At 38.0% G+C, this 25227-nt stretch overlaps 1 long non-coding RNA gene across 2 annotated transcripts in view; it reads left to right on the top strand.

Moving 5' to 3' along the window:
- The first annotated feature begins 10232 nt into the window (after positions 1–10232).
- Positions 10233–25227, top strand: part of LOC137071935 (uncharacterized) — a 138627-nt gene continuing 123632 nt past the window's right edge. For both annotated transcript variants that reach the window (XR_010904556.1, XR_010904555.1), the window contains exons 1-2: positions 10233–10464; positions 18166–18283. This is a non-coding gene — a long non-coding RNA (uncharacterized lncRNA). The remainder of the gene's footprint in view (positions 10465–18165; positions 18284–25227) is intronic.

Here is a 25227-nt window from a genome sequence, read left to right as displayed (position 1 = left end):
AAAAAAACAAAAAACACCTAAAAAGAGCGATGCAGATTAAGACTAGGCGATCAGATATTGATTTGGGACTATATTATGGGGAAGCATAGGCGAGCACTGCTACATGGGCGCAGAGATATCACGCAGCACATTTCGATCGTTTCATCGCTCAACAGCCAGAGGACGTGAGGATGAGAGCCGTGATATCTCGCCTGTGCTTCCCCATAATGCTTACACATAATTGTCATAAATGTCTTATTTTATTTTATTTTATTTTTAAATTCAACTGCCCAGTTCTGATCAGCTCAAACATAATGGAAAGGCATAAAGGGATGTTAGATCAGTGTTCATTATCCAAAACTCGAAAGCCAACAGAAGCTTTTGCTAGATCTGACAGGCATGCAAATATCTCTCTGAACTTGAGCAGTCTTGTAATTAAAGACAGTGTTGCTTGATATTGAGTCAGACAAGAGTAACAAAGACATACTGGCATGAGCCTGTTGCATGTCTCTCTTTAAGTGGCAGTGTGTGATCACTCCTATTACTGCAGGCTGTTGTGCTGCAGAGGCCCTGGGGCAGACAAACAGCTTTAGATAGGGACGGCTGAAGGATTGCTGTTTAACTGATAGAACACTGGATAGAACAGGGAAAAGACTCCAGCTGAGTCTCCTTCGCCTTAGGCTCTGCCTCAAAGTTCAAATCATTTCTGTGTTACAAAATAGAAGAAGAGCAAGAGATTGTGGGGAAAACAAACAGACAAATGCCAGGCCCTAAATTTTAGCTAAAAGGGCATGACAGGTCTATTTTTCTCTTGATGAGTGTCAGTGCTTTCCTGACTGCCACCTAAAATATGAACATCTGTTCAATGCGGAGGTTTATTTATGAATAGGAAAACTAGGGCAGGTTAACTCTCAAATACTCTTGAGGTCAACACTGTTTGATAATGAGTCACTTTGAACACGAACACGATAATAAATGCTTCTATGTTGCATATGAATCATCTCTAAGCAAGCATATTGTGTTGAACTTGTTTCATTATAAGGCTACTGTAAGGCCAACTAAATATATTTTTAAATGCATATTGCAATTTGCAATGTTTGGTTTGGTCAGTGCGTTCAATATTAAATACAGATTTGATTATAGTGGACTATGTGATTTTTTCCTCCCATGTCTGTTGAACATAATTTTCATATTTAATCCTTATGGCTGTCATGAAGACATGCTGTAGCTTTTTTAGTTGAAACTCTATTGGGCTTTTTTATTAGACATATTTATGCTGTTGCAGTTGTAACAATATCTTAGGAATACAGTTTTAACCCAAAACAAAAAATAAGTCACTCATATATACTTCTGAGAGCGAATACTTCCCACTAGATCTTTTTCACATATAAGCACTGGGTGTTGGTACAGTTCAAAGGATTCTCCCCCTCCTCTCTCTTAAGATTTAGAGAAACTAGGTCACTCACTAGTTGCTCTGTCAACATGCAAAAATGAGAAAAATACATTTTACTGTGCTGTTGCCAGACTGACAGCATGCTTATAATAGCAATCTTCTCATCAAAGTTTTACTGAAGCCTCATACGAACACTTTAATACACAAGATTATTCACTCATTTGTTGTTAAGGCTAAATCAATAACATGGTTTTGTGCATGCTAATAGTGATCATACTGAATACAAAAAAATAAATAAATACAATAAATATTATATGGAGTATTAACCAATTATTTAGCTTTTCATAAACAAATGCATGGGTATGTTAGCCTAACTAGTAACATGAGATTCATTTATAGATGTGCTAATCTCAAAAGATTAGCACATCTATAAATCATAGATTAGTGTGCTACATATCGTTAATATGCATCAGTAAATCAGCATTACCACTATGCATGAACACTACTCAGATGTGCACTCAGACAACATTGAGAAATCCAAAGGAAGCTGAACATGAGAGAAGGGGAAATGTAATTGCAAACCTGGTATGCATTGTATTAAAAAAAAAAATGGTATACCTTGTATACTAGAGGCAGGACACCGCTGTGTTCCTCTATAAACAGGATATGAATGCTGAGGGAAATAATGAACAATGGTGTCTTTTTTTCTTTCTTTCCCCTAGGACTATCAGAGGCATTTTCAGAAGATTTATGACATGCTACTGTTATTCCTCTTTGTGTTTTTATCTAATTTAGTTCTCTTTTAATGGAAACACATTCAGTATGTGTACTGTTATACTGTTAAACATATAAAGAAAATTCTATCTTTGTCATTTTATTCAAAAACATTCCCTTTTTTTTGTATTTTGGTGTAATTAAGACACATATAAAACACTTCAGAACATCTTCAGTTTTTCAATGTTTGCAAAGACATTTACTTGGAAGGACCAAAGTGTCATTAACACAATTTATTCATTATTATTCCTATCACAGCAATCAATGGAATTTAAAAGCAGCACACAGGTTTTAATTAACCTATGCAAATGAATTGTATGCACACTATTTATAATAGTTTAAATAACATAGCATGTTCCTCTTGATAAGGATTACCGTTTTTATAACAGGAAAAAACTGTGATCTCATTCTTGTAACCCTCCCTCTGTCTGCACCAATCTGTCGGGAGAACATTGACATTGTAAGATGTTCTGTGCTTTGTAGCCAGAGCCGAAAGTGTTTACCATTCAGCAGAGTTTAATTGGAATGGCCTTGTCAGGTAACAGAGAAGAAGAGACAACAACAAAAGCGCAAGAAAACAGCTTTCATGTGTGAAAGTACATTTTTACTTTGTGTATGCTATTTTAGTTTTGTGACTAATGATTTTGTACAATAAAAATGCATTATACATTTTTTTTAATATACTGAAAAGGTAAAAGTTGCAAAATATGGTGATATGCCTTTTTTCAGATTATCATACCGAGAACCAGAGAAGTGTTAGCTCTCATTGTGTCATTTTCAAAATTCATTAACAACATTATCAATGCTAATTTACAATTTCCATACAGTATTTTTTTTCCTGCTATGGAAATTCGATGGGTGCCGTCAACTGTTGGGTTACCAACATTTTTAAACAATCTTATTTGAAACTTTAAACTTGAGGGTAAGTAAAGCCGAAATGTCAAACTTGATTTTTTTTAAAAAGAAGAAGAAAAAAAGTAGTGGTTGTTTGCTGATAGTGCTCTAAACATCCTTCTAAGATATAAATAAAGCAATCGGTAAAACCCTGTATATTTTTGCATATGAAAATTGCTTTTGTTGTGTTTGCAATTTTTTTAAATCATCTATTTTATATTGACTGTAATTGGCTGCAGTGTATTTCCTCATTTGTTTGTGCTGTGCACAGGTCTTTAAGAGGCCTTTGGGGACTGCAGTATCTGTGAAGCTGCTGGTAAATGTGGTGGCTAATCCCAAAGCATCTAAACAATTAGCTGAGTCTAGGTAAACATGGTTATTAATACAGGCAGCTGTCAGCCTGCTCTGCCTCCGTTTAGGGATTTAGTCTAAATTCTGGCTCTGCACTACCATATTTTTCTCTTAGGACTGGAAAATGAAGATAATCACTTGTGATAATTTAAGTATTTACTATACAAATGCACAGTAGCTGTTTATTGTTTCTCATGCTATAAAATTTGATCAGATTTGCCCAACAATATTTGCATCCTATACTTGTGTGATTATTCGTATTATCACAGGGCTTTTCACACTTGAAATAATTAACCCTGTGTCATTCTAAACCCTGTGTAAAGGAATCCGGTGTTATCTTTATTCACGTTTGACACTGCTCATACTATACCAAGAGTTAACAGTTAATCATGGGTATTCATAAGCTGCCGTTTCACATTGCACATTCTTAAACCCTTTAAAGTATTTGTTTGCATATTTGCGGTGTCAGTGTTTCTGACTGGACATATGCAGCACGTGATCTGTTTGCATAAAGGCTCTAGCATTGCACATCCTCATATTACACATTGCTGACAGTAATTATCAAGTTTTTTCTGAGTGAACATTTTGAACCATAAAGGTAATTAAAGCAGCAAACAGCGATGAATGGGCCCTCGCACACGGGACCACCGTCACCTGGTGACCTCAGGAAAATTGTGAATAGTGCACAACATGCATTTAAGCGAGTAGACAAAAAATAGCAAAGTCAATTCAATGTGCCACACTTCCATTTTCCAGCAGGTGGTGCTTTGGCTATAACTGATTATTGGCATGTAGGTGTCTTCAAGCCAGGACTGTTATTAAACGTGGGAAGTTTGGAGCAGATCGGACATTGTATGCCTGAGTTACAACAACTTCCTGTTTCGTGGCGTAAATCGCATATGTAAGCCACATGCTGCTTGTTTTAATTTGTTTCTAGCATGTTTGGGACTTGGTGGCGTATTTTTATATGAGTTTCAGGCCATGAATTACAGTGTAAAGCATGCCATTTCCTGTTGCCAGCAGGTGGCGCTATGACTAACTAATACTGGCATCTGGTTGTCTTCAGGCCAGGACTCTTATCAGATATGTAAGGTTTGGGGCATATCGGACATTGTATGCCTGACTTACAAAAGCTTCCTGTCTCATAGCGAAACATTAGACTTTGTCAGGCCGCCACGGACACGCCCTTAAGCGAAAACTCAAGATTTTTTCACAATTTAATATCAATCAAGGCCTTAAGATTAGACTGACCAAACATCATATTGTTCTGGTTAAAGTTCTGGTTAAATCTCAATGTCCTCTCAATGTTAATCACAATGTAAAACAAAGCATTTGCTGTTGCCAGTAGGTGGCGCTATGACTGTCACTGAATATTGGCATATACATATCTTCATATCAGGACTCTAAAAAACGTTTGTGGCAGATCGGAAATTGTATGGCCGAGTTACAACAACTTCCTGTTTAATGGCAAAACACTGAATTTTGTGAGGCCGCCACGGACACACCCGTCAGCGAAAACTCAAGATCTTTGCAATTTAACATCACCAAGGCCATTAGATTAGACTGTGAAAATATGATTTTGAGCTGATTAAATCTATAAGAGGAGTTTGATTTGACATCTGGAAATGGCAAAAACTGCAAAAATGTTGCAGAGAAAATTCTAAATATCTCACTTCCTGTTGGGTTTTCATAATTTGCACCTATGGTCTTTTTAGTGGGCTGTTACATTTGTCTACTGAATTTCATACTCGTACGTGAAACATAGCTTGAACGGTGCTTAATTAAAAATTTGTAAGTGGCACTATCAAGCCATTTTGCCACGCCTAAAAATATAAATTTTCACCTCTTCTGACGCGTAAAGTTTCGTGAGTTTTCGAGTTTTTAGGTCCTCAAAAAATGTGATTAATTTGGGAGAATAATAATAATAGGCTGAGCAATTACAATAGTGTCCTCACACCATTGGTGCTCAGGCCCTAATAACTGTCTCGTCTTCACTCCAATTGTTGCATTTTCCATCGCCGTTTGACATTTTTCCTATCACACACATTGCATAGAGATGACTGTTCTAGCTGTTCTAATCTAAGGGCTTTTCAGACTGCACTTAACCCTTAGGATATAGTCAGTTTAAACACAACTTTTAACCCATGTAATTTAGATGTGGGTTAGCACAGCTTTTTTTCTTGCTGCTCTGGAGCTTTTTTGCGGTGTTAATTCCGCATTGCGGTGCCAAACATGTATAATGTGAAATGAAACGGTTCAACTAAATGCTTATCAACGACAACAAATGCACCTTATATTCAAATGCTTTAGTCAGTCACAGAAGCACTGCATGATGAATATACAGTAATTCCTGCGTATGATAGGAAAAATGTGCAGTGTGAAACAGCAGCTTATGAATAGGCAGGATTCCCTTTACCCATTACCCGTAACTATTTTAAATGTGGGGTTAACACCAGAACAGCGTTTCATAACCCTGGGTAAAAAGGGGTGCTAACCCTGCATCTACCTGAGTTTAAAAGCGTTAGAATGGCAATAATCCAGGGTTGAGCGCAGTGTGAAAAGCCCTACTGACTATTCCATTTTGTGAAATATTAGCTCAGTGAACTTTTGGTCATTTGGGAATACTGCATGTGATAAAACAGCTCAAAGTAACAAAAATGCTCTCCAGCCAGTTTGACATTATTTTGCAGTATTTTGAGACTCCCATTTGCTTTTTCCTAATAAAGGCTCTATATTTCCCACTGTGAATAAACATCGCTCTGGCGTTTCAGAGGATATGGGTTCAAAATGAAAGACAAACAGCTGGACAGCAGAGCAGTCATTTACACCGCCACTCCTGCATAGACATCATTATAGGTTGCAACATGTCAGCATGCGGTCCATCCTGATTTCATCTCTCACTACAGAGACACAATGAGCAAAGAAGCTCAGGGACCAATGACTGAGTTTCAGGATCATTGTATGAAGCATTGGATGTGGCCTTGTTTCAAAATACTGGTTTTGATTTAGCTGCCAAAAATCTTTCCTGTGGATTGCAAGGCCCGAAGCTGGATGGTTATAATAATAATTGTGGGCATTTACAAGACCCGCTCCTAGATACTTCCCTTTGTGCCCAAACAACAATCCTTCCCAAAAGAGACATACAGATTATTCCTTAGCAACAGTCTGGTTTATTGCACTTCCTGATGGAAATCATTTTGACAATGTTGTTTGAGGGAATGGTGACACGAACGCATTTCCAATCCTTGGCTCTGGGATTTCTATTAAGATGAGTACAAGAGTTTTCATGAAAAGCACAAGTCAAGTGTAAGATTATGTCTAGATTGCTTTGTTTTGTTCAGGGGCTGTGAAAGAAAGGAAGCTAAGTTTTATGTGTAAGCTGTCCAGCTTGATTCCTCTGGGCAAATCTTTGGCTTCCAATTTCATTTCCTATCCCTACTCAACAAATTTCTGTTATTCAAAAGATTCACTTTCACAAGAAATTGCATCAAAAAGTCCTGAAGTATCCATAGATCAAACAAATTGCTACATTTGACACTCGGATAGTTCAGAACAAGTTTTAAATTTGGTTCCATTTTCAAACAGGACACTTAAACGCTGCATAAAGAAACAGAGCAAATGAAAGTTACAGTGGAATACTCACAGCACAGACTTTGATTAGCTTTTATTTTATGCACTGAGAAAAACGTCAAATATGCATGTCTATACATTTTTAGAAATTCATTGGTGCATTAAAATTAGCTCTGTGTCTGTAATCACTTAGGGCAGGGTTGAAAACAGCCATCTCAGAGTTGTTTAAGGATTAAAAGGGTTGATATGTGTTAAATCCACCCCTAGGCATGATTACTGAATGAGAGTCAATACATACTGCTGTAATCAGTATAATTGTGGCGTCGGGGTAGAGCAAGGTGGTGGGGGAGCTGGTTTCATGTATCATATTTGCTCTTTTACAATCAGAAATTTAATACCTCTGAGAGGGCTAATAGAAAGCAACAGAATAAGTCAAAAGCAAGAATAAAGGAGACGGGGGGAAGTGGTCACATTTTTTCTCCAGTGAATATTTCTCACAGCAGGATGAAAGTCAGTTTGGAAACAGTTAAAAAAAATTGAGTGACATTGAACACTGCAAATATAAATATCTCATTCTACGAATGTCCTTTTGGATACGTTAATAATTTCCTTTTCTCCAAGCATTTCTTTCAGTGACAATTCCCTCTGTGTACTCAATGAAAAGTTAGCGCATACTATCAACGGAACTTCATTGGCATGCAAAACGCACTACTGAGCAAACATTTACAATGTGTTTCTCTTGTGAACAAATGAGTGAGACTAATGATACGGAGCCCCTGTGTACCACTCCGGTCCTTTTAACACTGACCCAATTTTACTTTTCTCACAACTTAGCAGAAGGAACAAGCTTTGGCTACAATTAATTAAGGATAATAAGGAGCATTAATTAGAACAGAAATGACGAGAAACTCATTAGTCTGATATGGATAACACAGAAAAGCAATGGGGAGAGAGAGGCAATTGAACCCCTGATGATAAATAGTGTCGAGCTATCAGAGGAAGGGGAAAACATTCTCATTCCAGCTAAATTGACTAAGCAGAAGACCCACTTTAGTGTTTCCAGCATTTACGTATGTTTCCTCAAGACAGCTGATTTTAATGTTGTTTATGCCATTAGTTCAGCAAATGAATGTAAATTTAGACATTAGTGTAACAGTTGTTGTTGAAGTATTTATACAATGTTGTTGAAGTATTTTACAATTCATTGCTGATCTTGTCTTATCATTTACCATTTGTAGCAAGGTGAAAGCTAGCATTCTTCTTTTAATATAGCCAAGTATATTTTATAAAACACGAGAATCCTTGAAATTAACAGAAACCACATATGTCTCTGCTGTAATTGGCTAACGTTTTTGCTTTGAAACAGCTAAGTATTCCATGTGGAACTCCCTCGAAAATGTTTTTACTATTCCAGCCCTCAAGGTTAACTAATCATGAAAAGTGTTTATTATAGCATTACATTTAAATTGTGGCACGTGATGAGCTTTGTAGCCGATCACATGTTGAGCACAATTCCTGCACTCTGACGTATATGCTCATCATAACGAACAGTGAAACACATTGCAAATATGAGATTCGTTGATTTGCAAGAGGGAAAACTCAGTCGCTGATAAACTCATGCAATTTGACCGCTCAAACGAATGTAAAGTGAGCGTTCTTTGATCGCTTTCTATATATAACAATCACATTTAAACAGATTTAACAGATTATTTTTACCCTACTAAGAAACAATATGAAGGTGACTGTTCAGTCACTGGTTTGATTTACTAACACAATAACAGCAATAAACTGTTTTGGGACAACAAACATCTGACTGTACGCAAATCATTACATATCAGAAATCACCGGTCACTGGTAATTTTGGTTAGATACATACACATAATCATAATGATCTGTGACAAAGCAGGGATCAGTGACACTGTAAGAATTTAAACTCACAGCGTAGTGCCGTTCCTGTCAGAATATACTGGAGACGGCACAGCATAGTTTTTTACATTTCAGTCTCTGCAAATTCAGCGTCAGAAGGCAAAGCCAGTATTGTATTACTGCTTGTTCTCAAAACAGTCACTGGTGTCACTAATCACAAACGACAACATATCCTGGTTTTGTTCAGATTAGCCAGTAGCTACAGCAAACACAGATTGCAACGTCCTTGATCTGAAATCACAATTTGACACTTTCTAAGGAATAAAGAACAGTGTTTCAAATAATCAGTTTTATTTCTCCACATCATTCAGATAACAGCAGAACAGAACTCTTGCAAAAAGACTTTTGGAAAAAAAATGTTTGGAAAAATTCTGGAAACTATATAGGCCTAAAAAAGGCTGTACGGGAACATTAGTTAATAAAAATGTATTTCCTTATTAGCTCCTTGAACTTGCAGTGTCTGCCATTTGGATGTGTGGAGAACACTTTAACTTCAATAAACTTTCTTATTTCATAACTATTGCTTTTCATTTTCAATACCATATGCTGGTCTCTCTTCAGACAAGCTGTTTCCAACAATAGTTACAGGGAAATGTGGGATGGGTAGGGAAGGCATTATTTACGTCACATGGCACTGGCATATTTACATTTTCAAAGTGTCATATGTGGCTCATAAAAATAAAATACTAATAAAATCTTAAACTAGCCTAATTAAAATGTGACCAATACTATAGGATGATGCACAAAATATAGCCTAGCCTATTTAGGACTTTATTTAATGAGTTCCTTAAGCTCAAAAAAGTAAAGGATGACTATAGCAACTCCAAGGTCATGACGAGCTTGATTCCCAGGGACATGACATATTTTATTTATGTGTTTGCTCATCTGCAATGTATCTATTAGACGTTTCCTGACAGATGTTATATAAACATTTAGATTTAAGATAGGCTATTTATGATTTAAAATGTAAAACTGACTTTATAAAGACGTTTATTATATCTTTGGAAATATGCTTTCTGAAATGCTTTTTTAAATGCTTTAAAAAAATTAAAAAATAATTCGCGATTCAGCAGCCCTACCCTAATTTTCTTTCAATTTTCATAACAAAATAAGCAGAATAAAACATGTAAAGTAAGTAATAAATAAACAACAGATAGCTTTTATGTATTTACATTTTGCCATAGAAATGCATATACACTATATTAAATAAATAAATGTTTTTAAAGTAGGCTATCATCGGTTTCCATCGTAACCAACAGCTCATAGCGTAGGCGTGGCTTGCGAGGTGTCTCATGAACACACGTCAAAACTCCCTTAAACTGCGTGAAATAGGCTACATGTCAACAGAGACCCAACAAACAACACAGTCCAATAATGATACTAACCTTAACAAACAATGTGATTTTTTGTTTTGTTTATTTGTTTTCCGTGGAAAATAGCATTCGACGAATCTGTCGCGCTTATCTGCTGGGAAAGCCGTTTGCATGCACGCGCCATTGCACGTTTCCCCAGGAAACACAATGGCAGTTGATCCATAACAACGGCTTGACGGAACCATGATTTACATGATTGAATCGGTATGTACTGCTTTATTTTTTGTCTAAAACTGTGATTATTTTTTGGACAGTACAATATGTATCAAATATAAGACATCGATCGACATGCCGGTGCGCATAGGCCTAAATGCGCTAACAGACGCGGGTTTTTAGTGATCATGCCCTGGAAATTGTTGTTTACATACCCTCAAAATCATAATTCAACACGGGCTACTTCTCAAGGTATGTTTTTGAGAGTTTAGGGTTTTTTTTCCCCACAGGTTGAGTTGTAAGTGTAAGGTGGCCCAGTAGAGCAGCCATACTAAATTAAACTTGCCTGACAAGCCAGACCCACATCAAGATGTTTGGTCTGGAAACTCACCATAGACAGGGCTCAATCCGAGGGGCGGGATAAACGGTTGTCTTTCAAACTCCCTCTGCACGCGATAGGATAGCGCAACACCAACCAGAGCAACGAAGGTGAAACAGAGCTCCTTGATAGATTAAACATAATAATAATAATAGATTTTATTTATAATGCACTTTTCATTCCGAAGAATCTCAAAGTGCAACAAGGGAGGGGGGGGGGGGGGATAACAACAAAAAATGAATAACAAGTAAAAATATAAAATACTACAAACAATCAACCAACACAGAAAACAGAACAGAAAACAGAGCTGATGGTGAACAGAAACAGAGCTGATGGTGAACAGAAAACAGCTGATGGTGGAAGTCTCTGTTAGCTCCGCAGCACACTGTGGGCCACTCCATGTTTCAGATTTCTCCCAGCGGCAGTGCCCCGATGACATCGCCGAGGCACGACAGCTGAAGACCAGATGATTAAACATTCGCCGTATCCGGTCGGCAAAACTCAGAACACATCTTCCCTTTTTAAGAACGACTTCAGTGCTGTTCTTTTCTCAGAGAAAAGCTCAACTCCAAGTCTTCCAGAGTCGCGGTCAGAGCTGATTCGAAAGACCGCTGTTCGCCAGTTTCTGTGTTTACTAGAAGCACGCAAACGCAACTCGGCCGTCGTCATTATGGCCCCGCCCACCGACTCTACACGATGTGATTGGCCCGACAAGAGTTAGGGGATTACAGCTCAGAAGTAGCCTGACAAGCCAGACCCACATCAAGATGTTTGGTCTGGAAACTCACCATAGACAGGGCTCAGTCCGAAGGGCGGGATAAACGATTGTCTTTCAAACTCCCTCTGCACGCGGTAGGATAGCAGTACACCAACCGGAGCAACGACGGTGAAGGGGAGCTCGCTGACTGATTAAACATTCGCCGTATCCGGTCGGCTAAACTCCGAACACATCTTCCCTTTTTAAGAATGACTTCAGTGCCTCTCTTTGTTCTTTTCTCAGAGGAAAGCTTAACTCCAAGTCTTCCGGAGGAGTGGGCAGAGCTGATTCGAAAGACCGCCGCCGTTCGCCAGTTTCTGTGTTTACTAGAAGACTGTGTTACTAGAAGCACGCAAACGCAACTCGGCCGTCGTCATTATGGCCCCGCCCGCCGACTCTATAGCCTACCTACACGATGTGATTGGGTCGTCCAGATTCTGAGGAAAACAGCTCAGATAGGAATTGAGAGTTGCTAGACCACACTTGTGGGCAAATTAAATTTGCTGCCGCTAGGGTGCGTCTAGATTTCTAGGCTAGCTACACAGTGCATCCATGAGAAATCCCTCTAAATCTCGCAGTTATATCTCAATCCACTGGGTGGCGTTGTGGAGCAGGTTAATAAGTTAACGTTAAGTGCATTTGATCACAATGTCGTCGTCTGCCTCGCAATGTTTGGAATTAACGTTACTTCGATGAAAATTGAAAATGCTGTTACAAAATGGAGTGAGTTACTTTTGATGAAATCAATTACTGAAACTGAGTTATAATAATATCACCACCACAAACGAGAATCACATGAAATCCAAACACCAGTGGAATGAAGCGATCACTGCTCAGGAGTGCAGGTAAGCTCATCTGTAGCTACCCCGAGTGCGAGTGAGTTAACTTATGATAGCAAAATGATCTCGAGACAAATGCTTTCTTTAAAGTTCTTTCAGGGTTTATGAACAGAAAACACAAAGTTCTTCACTCAAACTTCACTTAACCGTTATCTTTGTCTCCGCAACGCCTGTCAGTGGTGCATTTTCTCACCCGAGAATAATATCATAATCCAATAATATTATAGTTTATCTCTACATGAAAATGTGAAACAATACAAAGTAAACACATCAGCCATATCAAACACACACACACACACACACACACACACATACACACACACACACACAGGTCGGTAGGCTATAGCCTATTGTCGTGTGTGTGTGTGTGTGTGTGTACGTCACGCTAACTGACGCGCTCTGCGCTCGTGCTCCTTGAGCTTATAATGCTTTTGTTCTTTAGGCATTTTTTTACACACTGTTTAATGTTTTAAAAACCTTAAGATATAACGTAAGCGTGTTGTGTACATTGCCTAATCATAAGCTTGTTCAGAAATGGTGACGACATGTTTAGAGAAAAAAAGAAAGAAACATCTCTCATTTTCTCAAAATACCTAATTTAAATAAACGAATATTCGAATATTCGATTTTTATGAGGCCAAATATTCGAATACAATATTTTGGGAAAATGCCCATCCCTATGCAACATGTGAAGCTTACGAATGACGTAGGGTTCTGCTGCGATTTAAAAACAAAACAAAAAAACACCTGGATCGGCCTGTGGATCTGTTCATTTTTCCGATCCCCGATCCAGCTTTGTCGCCAGTATCGCGGCCAATATCCGATCCTAGTATCTGATCGGTGCACCCCTAGTGGTTAGTGATGTAAATTATACTGCATTAATTAAATAAAACAGTTACTTGTCATGTTTTATGCATATGGTTTTGTTCTTTATTCTTTTAAATAAATCTTTTGAAAAAAAAAAAAGATCTTACAATATCGCAATATATCGTACCGTGAACCCCTGTATCTTGATACGTATTGTATCGCCAGATTATTGGCAATACACAGCCCTAATGTGTTGTTGCTAGTCAAAAACAAGAAGAGAGAGAGAGAGCGATCTCTCACGTGGAGCTACACGATAGTCCCTGTTAATGAGTGACGATGGCCAACAAAAGTTTAGTCTGGTTATACTTTAGGCTTGTGACATTAATCTAATTGTTTTTTCGATTTTGGTTGCCAAGAATTATAAATAGATGATGAGGTAAAAGTGTTAATACTTGCCGCGTTCCATCTTGCGCAACTTCCTTCCCTTCATAGCTGTGAGCATTGGTTCCCCCTAAACCCTAAACTTAACGTCAGAATCAGCACAATCTGTGATTATTGTAAAATGCAGTCTCCTGTTGCTAAATTGCAGGATGTTTGTTAATAAATAGATAGAGCTATTAAAAGCACAATAATGCGCGCGCGAGTTTCCAACTTCAACGTGCGTGCGCTTCAAATCCGACCATAACTTGCACATCAAGTTGCAATCAAATACATACAACAAATAGCCTACGTCAAAATGACAGCTTGGAGAGTATTAACTTAAAACACATGTCTTAAATGGGTGTTAATAGTTGGGAGAAAATATTATCTATATTATTAGATTTGGATTCGATCCTATAGGAATACTCCACCATTTTTAGAAATAGGGCTTATTCAGGCTTATTCAACCTCTTTCCTACATTTATGTGGGCAGATGCATTTTTGTCTCAGTGCATGATTTGTTTTGGTTTGGCAGGGCCATTAGCTTAACTTAGCATAATGAATGCAATCCTATGTTGCCAGATAGCATGTCCTGAGTAAAAGTGAGCCAAAAAAACACAAAAAACCCACCTAATTACTTCTTGTGGCCTGCGTATTCACAACCAGTACAAATAGTGATGCACATTAAGACTGGGCGATTTTCTAGGCAGATATTGACTTGGGACTATATTATGGGGAAGCACATGCGAAGCACTGCTACTTGGGCGCAGAGATATCACGCAACACATGAAATCCCACAACGTATAAAGTCCGCCCAGTGAATTTCGGCACTTTGAAATATCAGAATTTAATCCTCCAGGACTGTTGTTGAATCCTCCAAAAGTTTTTGTTTGGGGTCCTTCAGATGCGTATGTCGATATATTAATTTACCGATATATCAAACAAACTCTATGTCAAAGGGGTATTTACATAGATATCGGGAGGAACAGAAATCTGTCAGATTAAATAAAAAATATCTTTGTGTTCCAAAGATGAACAAAAGTCTTACGGTTTAGAATATGAGAAATGAGAATCAGATTTGTTTTTTAACCCTAATTGGTAGGGATGTCCCGATCCGATCACATGATCGGAAATCGGGCCCGATCGCGTGATTTCAGTTTCGATCGGAATCGGACGTTACATCCCGATCAGGACTCGGATATATTATGGGGTGATAGGGCTGGACAATAATTCAATATCAATATATATCGCGATATAATTTTTTTCAATAACGGTGATATGATTTTTAAACACATTTCCGATATTTCGATATGACTGACGTTCAGGGCGCAGCCATCAGAAAGAGCAGAACACGATTGGCTTCTTGCGTGATGACGTACACCACGGACATGCAGCCAGTGCTCAGCAGCAGTAGGCTGATAGATCCAACGCGGCACGTTTTAGCTATAAGTTTCCTCGACCGCAACACAAATGTGACTGAACGAGCTTCCACAAGTAAGGAGAAATAAATAGTTGATAAGAGAAGAAAGACTAACTTTCTTTAGTGGCGTGGAAGTGGTTCGGCTATCTAAAGCACTATTCACACGGGATTAGTATTATCTGGGACCTCTGTGATTTAGAAATTACTCCCCCACATCTGAGTTTTGCGTGGCGCATTCGCACGGGATAAGCAAAACCTGTGATTTTACTCGAATTTACTGACTTCTCCCGGATATGATGTCAAGACTTCGTTATAGATAGCTGTATGAAATCATAAACAGGCATCGATATCGTTTTGATTATTTTACAGTAGCCTATAAATAAATATAATTTCGTTCAGTTAGCGAACAGACGCCATGAACTGAGCTCAGACCAGCGGCAGGAATCAGATTTAATTTATCACGAGTGAGAAGCTGACACACGGCTGAAGATTCAGTTTCAAAACTAAATGTAAAAGCGCCTATTTAAACAAGATTGTCATTGTACTATACTGTTCTGTTATGTTTTTCATTAAGAACAGTATTGATGTTAATATTAAACACACCATTCAATCAGATTACTCCCAAATTGATAATCATTCTAAAGTGAAAGTATAATCCGCGTGGGCGCGGCTGCACGCAAATTCATAACTGTGTGCATTATGAATGCAGACTTTATTCTTCGTGAAAGATAAAGATAGAAATGCTCACAGGAAGGAAAAAAAGCTTGCAAAAATGATATACAATCCGCCTAATCCTGACTATATCACAGAGATGTCGATTCGCACGGGACTAATATTATCACAGGACCTCGGTGTTCGGCGAAATAGCCTATGGGTCATTTGCGGGGGAATTTTTACTTTACAAATTACAGACATGGCCGATTCGCACGGGATTAAGATCACAGACATTCTCTGCAATTATTACAAATCGCCAGAGGTCCCCAGATAACACGAATCTCGTGTGAATGGGGCTGATATTAAACTTCGTTTCAGTGTGCTGCAAAATTTGCCGGAGAAGTGGGTGTAACAATCGACATAGCTGCATCAATCTAATGTCTAACAATACGATGACAAGCGTTAAAAATAATCCATGTAGACTATTTTTATGTAAGAGGCAAGTGGCACATTTGTTTTAATACTTTCCACATTTGCACACAATGTCATGTATTAACACCAATGCATCATTCTCGTTTAAATGACCTTTCAATGCTTGTGAAAGACGGTCAGACATGGCCTCACGATAATGCATCATTTGCTCGTGTTTAAAGCCTTGCAAAAAGCAGCGTGCACTCATCTCAAACAGCACAAATAGGCCACTGAATTGAGTCTTCTTTTATTTATTTTTTGTGCATCAGTAGATAAAGGTCTATAGTTTTGCATAAAAGGAGAATATAGCGCTATGAATCGTTCTTCACTGAAATTTAAAACTTAAAAGAAAATGCTCAATAAACTGCGTCTGCGAAGTGAGAGTCTTATGGTGATTTTACATTTCTTGTTCGTATAAAGGCTAAATACAAATAAAAGGTGAACATTAATTTATTTGTACCGTTTTTATTTCTAAAATATATAGTTTTATAGGAGGAGGTTTCATAGACTTGGCAAATTAATTTTTCAGAAGTTTGTAGGTATACAGAAATCCCTTGTGGCAGTTCTTGGTAGTTTTATATAGTTAATATCGATATCGAAATTATATCGTATCGACCAAAATTAAGAAATATATCGTGATATAAATTTTGGCCATATCGTCCAGCCCTATGGGGTGAGGTGAGCAGGGGTGCCGTGTAAAAGGTTCGCAGTTGCACCGCGGTTCATCTCGCATCTGATGACGCATCAATAATATGAGTTGTAACTTGAAAATAATGCGTTATGTATCCTATGTTTTTGTAGATGGATACAATGTGCTGGCTCCTCATTGATACATTACAACAGCACTAATAAAAGAAAAACGTGGCCAAAACGGTCTATCAGTGTAAACTTTGTTCAATGCATGCGAGTGCTGCCGTATCTTTGAATATGAGGAGACATTTTCACAGTTATCCCCCGGGTATATTCGCCAGAAGACGCGAATGAGAGCGCGCGCGCTGATCTGTCTCTGTGCATCATCCGAAAGCGCGCACTCGTCTCACAGCGCGCAAATATTCTCGCGAGTTCTCATTCAAGTCTGCGCTTAAACGGACCAACTCACACAAGAAGTATGTCAACATGTCCATCTTGATGAGTATCCAAGCAGACATAGTCTGAATATGCCTCAAGAGGACTTTATACAGTCGAGAAAGACGACACAGAGCCTTTCATTAGGTCTTAAAGGGGCAGTAGCCTTTACTGCTGTCTGTTTAATGTCAAACAAAATATAAGGAATCACTCACTGCTCTTGATTGAATAGCTTTTGTAAGGATTAGTCTTTAATTTAAACAGTTAAATATGCAGCTATTTTACATTTGATTAGCCTACTTTATTCAATTACTCTACCTAAAAACTAATGTTAGACCTATAAAAACCTGAAAAGCATTGTTAATTAGGCTATACTTCAAATATTTTTTTCCCCAAAGTTAGTTTGTCATTGTAGGCAGTTATCATCACGATGATTTCATTTCAAGTGTTCGTTTTTTAAATAAGTTTAGTTTTAGTTAGTTATTTGATGCTATAAAAACGGCTGTGTGACATCATGATTGACAGCTGAGATCGTCGTCTTCTCTGAGTGAAGTTGTCACTGAGGCACTAACAGACTTTTTTTTGGTATATTTGGTAGCAGATTATTTAATTTTAATTTAATTTCCATAACTGTTTATTTCACACCAACATAATTCATTGTTCTGCATCTGTGAGAGTATGGGTGTGCTTTTGATATCACCATTGTACTTCCTGCTCTGCGCAACTCCGGTCCCCGGACTTTTTTTATATTTACTGTTGCACTAAAATCCAAAAGTGAAGAATTTATGTTATTTATTACTTGATTGTTCAATCTATCTCACAGAAGTGCTCTGTTTGTTAGAGTTGTTGAATGTTAAAATAAGATGTATAAAATAAAAAATAAGGAACATCCTGGTTCATTTTTTTGCTCTTCTTTATTCTTTTTTTTAATGTATTATAGAAGTATCGGATCGGGACTCGGTATCGGCAGATACTCAAAATCAAATGACTAGGACTCGGACTTGAGGGCAAAAAAACCTGATCGGGACATCCCTACTAATTGGTGAAACTAGTTAAATGTAAGTAAGACATTGTTAATGTCTAACTTTTCTTTTTTTACACGTTTCCTCTTTTTTTTTTTTTTTTTAATTTTGTAGTAGACAGATATATTCAGTAGAAACTTGTAAATATACATCTATAATTTGTCTGAAAATTGAGCTATGTTTGCTAACACTGGTTCGCTTTAGTGATTGTCTCACTAATTGAGATGGGAAAGATTAAAATAGTTATTTTCGTTGGTTGTTTACTACGCCTGTTTCGACAATTATGTATGGGCCAATATGGAATACAAAAACAGTAGGCAAACGGTTCAGGTATCATGATTTTATCTGCAATTTCATGTCTCAACTGTTTAGCATTAACAGATGTATTGCAGTGTTGAGGAAGCTACTTGGAAACTTATTTTACCAAGCCAAGCTTAAAGTGCAAGTTTGTAGGACTATCAGTTACATTTGGTACAGTGAATAAAATAGTACCGATTTTCTTGTACAAACACAATCAATCGAACTCAGTTAAGTGTTCCCAGAAGTAAAAATCCTATTCATTTCCCCATAGAGAAATACATTTGTATAGACTTTTCAAGACAGACCTATTGTGAGCTATGAGGTTATTAATCTGTGATGTATGCTTTTGTTGAAGCCAGTCAGTGTGACTTTCAATACAATAACTTCTTCCATATTGTATTTAATAGCCACATTTCAGTTAAAAAACTGCACCAATCAGAAAATCATGACAAACAATTTAGGATGATAGAGCTCAGCAGTAGGCGCACACTCCCTCATCATGCTTTGTGAATGTTGTCATCAATTTATTTGATATTGATTGTCAATAAATGTATTTTTTTCTTCCTTCTAAACATTAACTCGATAATTTAAATTATATTATTTGATAACACCATTCAACGTGCTTCATGGAGTAGTGTAATCAATAAAGCTGTCTTTTTTGTTGTTTAAATAATGCTTCTTGATTTTGCTAGCATTTTTTTTTTATTTATCTGCACTTTGGAAAAATCCTGTTCTATGTAAATATTTGAAGGGACAGATGCATACACCCTGACACACATTCACATAGGGTTAAATCACTCCATGAATTGCATACTAATTCAGTCTATCATAACTGTTTATGTTTGCGCAATGCTTTTGCGATTTGATATGCTGCCAAAATGGGGTGTTGCAGTACATGACAGGGAAGTGAAGAGAAATGTCAGAGGCAGTCGTTAAATCTTTCACCTCTGTTCCATTCTTAATCGTTGAGTGTGACAAGCCTCCATCGAGGAGGGTGAGATTTTTAGCAACAGCAGCCGTGCTAGGTGTTGGGTTTGCTGGTGTGACCAGCTTAAATATGAATTGATGATTCATCAGCAAGTTTTATTATTTGTTGTTATGACAACATCAATGAAATAACCATAAAATGGTGTACACGTATGATAAAAAATTCTATAGAAGCAAATGCAAATTAGTAATCAATTTAGGTCATGACAATTTGCTTTCATGAGAACTGATTACAGTACGTTTTGCAAAATATGCAGTGCTTCACTGCAGGTACAAAATACTTAACTTTGCAGCAGAATGACTGCTTGTTGTGGATCAAATCTAGAAGAAATCAAGAAACAAATCCATATTAAAAAAGGGAAGTTTTTCCTTCACCCAGGTAGTATGAACAGGGTATCCGCGGGGTCTTGAAAAGTCTTAAAAGGTGATAAATCAATTTTGGGAAAATTAAGACCCTTATAAAGTATTAAAAAGTCTTATCACGGCTTTATAAAGTCTTAAATTTTGAAAGTATTTTGTTCAAGCTTTGTCAAAAGAGTTTGACTCCAAAAAGTATTTATGAATATATTTCTTTTCATCCCCATAAGTATTAAACGACGGGGCGCTCAGTCTGAGATCGGCTCGGAGCGCGCGCGCCAAGGGTGGAAATTAGCACCGCCACCAGCCAAATGCGGCTGATTTAGAGTTGTGGCGGGTAAACTCGCTCCACCTACCGAGCTGTTTCACCTCTTTGTAAACTTTGTTCAATGCATGCGAGTGCTGCCGTATGTGCGCATATGACCAGTCGTTTTCCCCGTCATCACTCGCGTGAAGATGCGCTGTGAGACTCGCACGCGCGCTGAGAGAAGATCTGACGCTGTGCATCATCCGAGAGCGCGCGCTCGACTCACAGCGCGCAAATATTGAGTTATCTTTCCAGTTTTGGGCTTAAACGGACAAACTACACACAAGAAGTATGTCAACATGTCCATCTTGATGAGTATCGTAGCAGACATCGTCTGAATATGCCTGTGAACTGTATAGTATGCACAGTCGAGAAAGACGAGCATATTATCCCTACATCTGGTCTTAAAGGCGCAGTAGCCTTTACTGCTGCCCGAGTGATGTCCTTATATTTAGTTTGACATTAAACAATGTTCTTGATTGAATAGCTTTTGTAAGTTTAATAAGGATTAATCTTTCATTTAAACAATTAAATATGCAGTTATTTTACATTTGATTACTTTATTCAATTTCTGTACCTTTCTGCATTCCAGTAGGCATGTGCATTATTATTTAATGTACACATGAGTGAGGTCAAGTTAAACATTTTAGTTTGAATTTTATTTTTCGGTTTTCGGCTTTTGTTTCTTCTTTTTTGGTTTTGGCCAAGAAGTGATTTCGGTGCATCCCATTCTGACAATGTTCTGCTCGGTATGTTGTCAACACACTTCAGAGATGCCAGAAGGAATAGTTTCATTGTTGGGACTAAAAACCATAAAACTGAAAGCCATAAAAGACCACAAATCATCGTGAAAATGTCAGTATTTCATTGAGACTTGAGATTAAATAAACTGCTTAAGTATTGTAGAGCTTGTAGTATTAATTGTCACATGCAGTTACACATTGTCAGTTAAAAACAAAAAAGTGGCTGGTAAAAACATTGAGTGGTAAACTTTGAAAAAAGTGAATCTCCATCCCTGGCGAGCGCTCTCTACGGGTGACGTCATGTATTTTGCGAAATGCGCAGTTAGGTAATGTCGCCCTCCATACGTTGCGAAACAGATATGCAATGTAAGAAATACAAAATTGGCCTACGATAGAGATTTTAAGTCTACATTCGACTACAACTGTTTATTAAAGGTTTGTTGACGATTAGAACTTGAAGTGCGATGAGGTCTTAAAATATTTTGAGAAGGTCTTTAAAAAGTCTTAAAAAGGTCTTGAAATTAACTTCAGGATTTCTGCATATACCCTGATGAAGTGTATAGCTGCATGCTTAATCGTAAAAAGATCGCTATAATAAATTATCTGTGGGGTATTTTGAGCTGAAATGTCACATTGAGCTATGGTGCCCCTAGAATACTCATTGTATAATAATGCCAATTTTCTTTTAAACAAAAAAACTTGTTGAAAAGCACTATTTGGAAAAATAATATGCATTGCATACCCCCCACCCCCTCATATCCCCTGAGATGAGAAATGTATGTATTTTATTTCTGGAAAAAAATCCTCAGATGACGCAAATATCATAATTTTGTGTCATCTGAGTATTTTTTTTTGGCCAGAGGCTAGAGATTACAGCCAGTAGTAGGAGCTAGTTCCACGTTTTCAACCCGTCTATGGAATCGCACTTGAAGCGCTCGGCTTGGGCAGCTCCGGGCATCAATGTAAACGGAGCGTTGCGGAGCAAAGTAAGCGTTTCAACTTTTAAAATTAATTCCTATGAAAGTTAAAGGGGGGGTGAAACACTCACTTTCAGTCAATCTCACGTCAATCTTGAGTACCTATAGAGTAGTATTGCATCCTTCATATCTCCGAAAAGTCTTTAGTTTTATTATATTTATAAAAGAAAGATAGGCTGTAGAGCCCCTATGGCCCATACAAGGACCTTCCGCTCTATCGACGTCAAGCCGACCCATACTCGAAAAAAACTCTCAGAAACTTGTGAGAAACCGGAAGGAGTATTTTTGAAACAGAAATACTCCATCAAACGTCCAACTTAGTGTTTGAAACTTTGTCTATGTTTAGGATGGGAATCCAAGTCTTTACCAGTGTTAAAAGCTCAGTATGCATGAAACAACATTTCACCTCCCCTTTAAGCTTCCATAGGCATGACCTGAATGTGCCATGAATGTATGCCATAACCGCGCTTACCTCAGCTCTTCTCTCTTGTGATAAATGTAATCTGACTCCTGCATTTGTGTTGACACTCGCTCTGCTCACTCACGTTATACCCGAATAAAAGACAAGGTTTTGTGTCCTAAAAATAGGCTGAAAAGTGGGGGGTCATTAGGGCTGGGCGATATGGCCAAAATTTCATATCCCGATATAGCTCATTTGATATCCCGATAACGATACACACAACGATATATAGCAATTTTTCTGTTAATTCAGTTTATGAATAGTCTATACAAAATTGCAATGTGGGAATGCAGTTTGAAATGATTTGAAAAAACAAATAAAGGTAGTATAAAGGTAGTTTGAAAAAACAAATAAAGGTAGTATAGACTAGATTTTTATTTTATTTAGAACCTTTTTTTCAAGCAAGACTGTTAGTAAATGTTAATACCTGCCTAGGGATGTTAACCGATGACCGTTTGACCGATGGTTGACCGTATCAATGTTTACCGATCAAAGTTGTCGGTAAAAAAAAAAAAAAGGGATCTCTAAATTAGGCTATTATACAGTGGACTAAACGCTACTACAGTTAGCCATCTCATTCCAAAATATTTTTGTGTGAAGTGAACATATCCCTCGCACTCAATTTTTCATAACTCTCTTGTTTGTACTTAATAAACCAATAAAAACATTTGGCGCGAGGTCACAGCGTTTGGGTTTGCGCGCTCACAAGGTTTGCAAAAAGTAAACAGGCTAAAACACTCGAGGTTAGAGCCAGGGCAGACGACAGTATGAAGCGTGCATTTCACTTAAGATGGGCTTACATTTGGAAATATATTACATCTACATTTCAGTGGTAACACATAAGGTGTTGATCGTCTTTATTTATAATTGTTAGCACTACCTCGAACTAAAGCGGCGTCTCTTCGGAGCTGTCATTTTCTTAAATGAGCCGCGGCAATGTTACAAACGAGGTTCTAACGCTAGACAAATGCCTTTATTTTCAACGCGATCAGCTTGTACCCAAACCATTTCGAAACTAAGGAGCCATTGTCCTCAGATTACAAACAAGCTCCTCAGTGCAGGACTCATGTTTCGCGCTGTGGGGGATTTAAAAAAAGTGATGTGAGTGGAAGGGAGGCGGCAGCACTAGGACAGTGTGTGTGGGTGTGTGTGTGTTTGAGAGAGAGAGAGGGAGAGAGAGAGGGAACGCGGCTCACGGCTGTTATTTCAAATAGCGCAGCATATTTTAAACTAATCAGTTAGTCGGTTTCAACCGGCTAATGAGGGTCGGTCAAGAAAATGTTTAGTTTTCGCCATCCCTACACCTGCCATTAAAATATTTCAATATATGGATATATGGTGTGCCACGCGTAAAAGCCCGTTGCAGCGTCTGTGTCTGAAGTTTGTTTTGAGCGCTTATTCCACCACTCTGGCAGAATTACTCTGAGAATTACCCTGGTCTGAACCGCGTCTACTACTGTCTTCCTCCATGTTTGTTTATGTATTGCAGCGTGCATGGGCATGCCGTGGCGTGAGGTGCATCTTGACGTAAAATTCTGACGTAAATGCCTTATCGTGGCGTAAGCGATAGAGCCTTATATAAATTGATAGACATTTTCTATCGTCCAGACGATATATTTCGTCATATCGCCCAGCCCTAGGGGTCATCTTATATTTGCGATCTATACAAAATCACATATCTATTAAAGCTACACTGTGTGATATTTTCCCCCATCTAGTGGTAAAAAGGTATATGACCATCCAGTGAATAATAGTTTCTGTTCCTCTCAATTTCGATTTTTTTTTTCAACTCCTACGGTGGCCGATTTAGTCATGGCTTCCAGTTCGACCTCTTCGGTGAGTGTTGCAAGTGATGAGGTTACTTTTGAAAACTATTATAATTTGCAGTTATTTAATTTGCCAAATGATCTATGATCAAATTAATATATGTAAAATGAATAATAGTTTTACGTTTTCGTTATTTTTTACCATTTCATTGCTAACATCAGCTATCAGGTTCCCAGATGAATGCAAGCTAATCCTAGTAAAGGAACTTTTTTTATCAGTGCTATCGTTATTCTGTATATTGTACGACATCACTAGCGTAAGGCAAACAAATTATAATGCAATTCAAATATTAATCTCATGTTATCCGTCATAGAACACGGATTTATGTTATAAGGTAAACAATACTTTTTCATCATTGACGCGAGGAAAACTATCCTAGACGTCGTTCTAGTGTTATGCTCAGCACACCATGATATAATTAGCCAAGCAACAATAAAACTTCCAACATACACAAATAGGCTGAATTAATGTTACCTGTCGAGAAGAAAGCAGGCAACGTCGGCGTCCTTTTTAAAATCGTTGCTCCTCATGAGCTCTTTCCATCTTGGAAAGGCCACTCCAATATTTACTTTTGTCTTGTTGATTTGCCCGTTGCGTTGCCGTCTTAATTCTCTTTTCCGCTTCCTTGGCGACTCTGATACATATCCCGCAATGTTACTAGGTCCCCGACCCGGGTCGAATTCGGTAATCAATTCCGGGACGTGGTTGCTTTCACACAGAAGGCGACCCGGCAATGTTCCGGGAATATTGCGGGTCCGATGTGCAGTGTGAAAGGGGCTTAAGAGTGATCCTCCATCATCATATAGCAGCCTCAAGCAATTCTCCTCTTCACATGCGACACAGTGCCATCAAGTGTAAAAACGCGAAAAGCGAAGCTTGAATTTACGGGAATATGGCACTCTTTGGCAAATGTACTTTCAAGATGGAGGAGCAACATGGCGACCGCCATCCGAACCCTCACCCGTATGTATTTTCAATGACATATTATAAAATTACGAGAATACTTTATTACTTGAAAGAAG

Source organism: Pseudorasbora parva, chromosome 1, assembly GCF_024679245.1.
Source record: "Pseudorasbora parva isolate DD20220531a chromosome 1, ASM2467924v1, whole genome shotgun sequence".
NCBI lineage: Eukaryota > Metazoa > Chordata > Actinopteri > Cypriniformes > Gobionidae > Pseudorasbora > Pseudorasbora parva.
The sequence above is the reverse complement of the archived record's forward strand: the minus strand, read 5'-3'. Positions and strand labels throughout refer to the sequence as shown.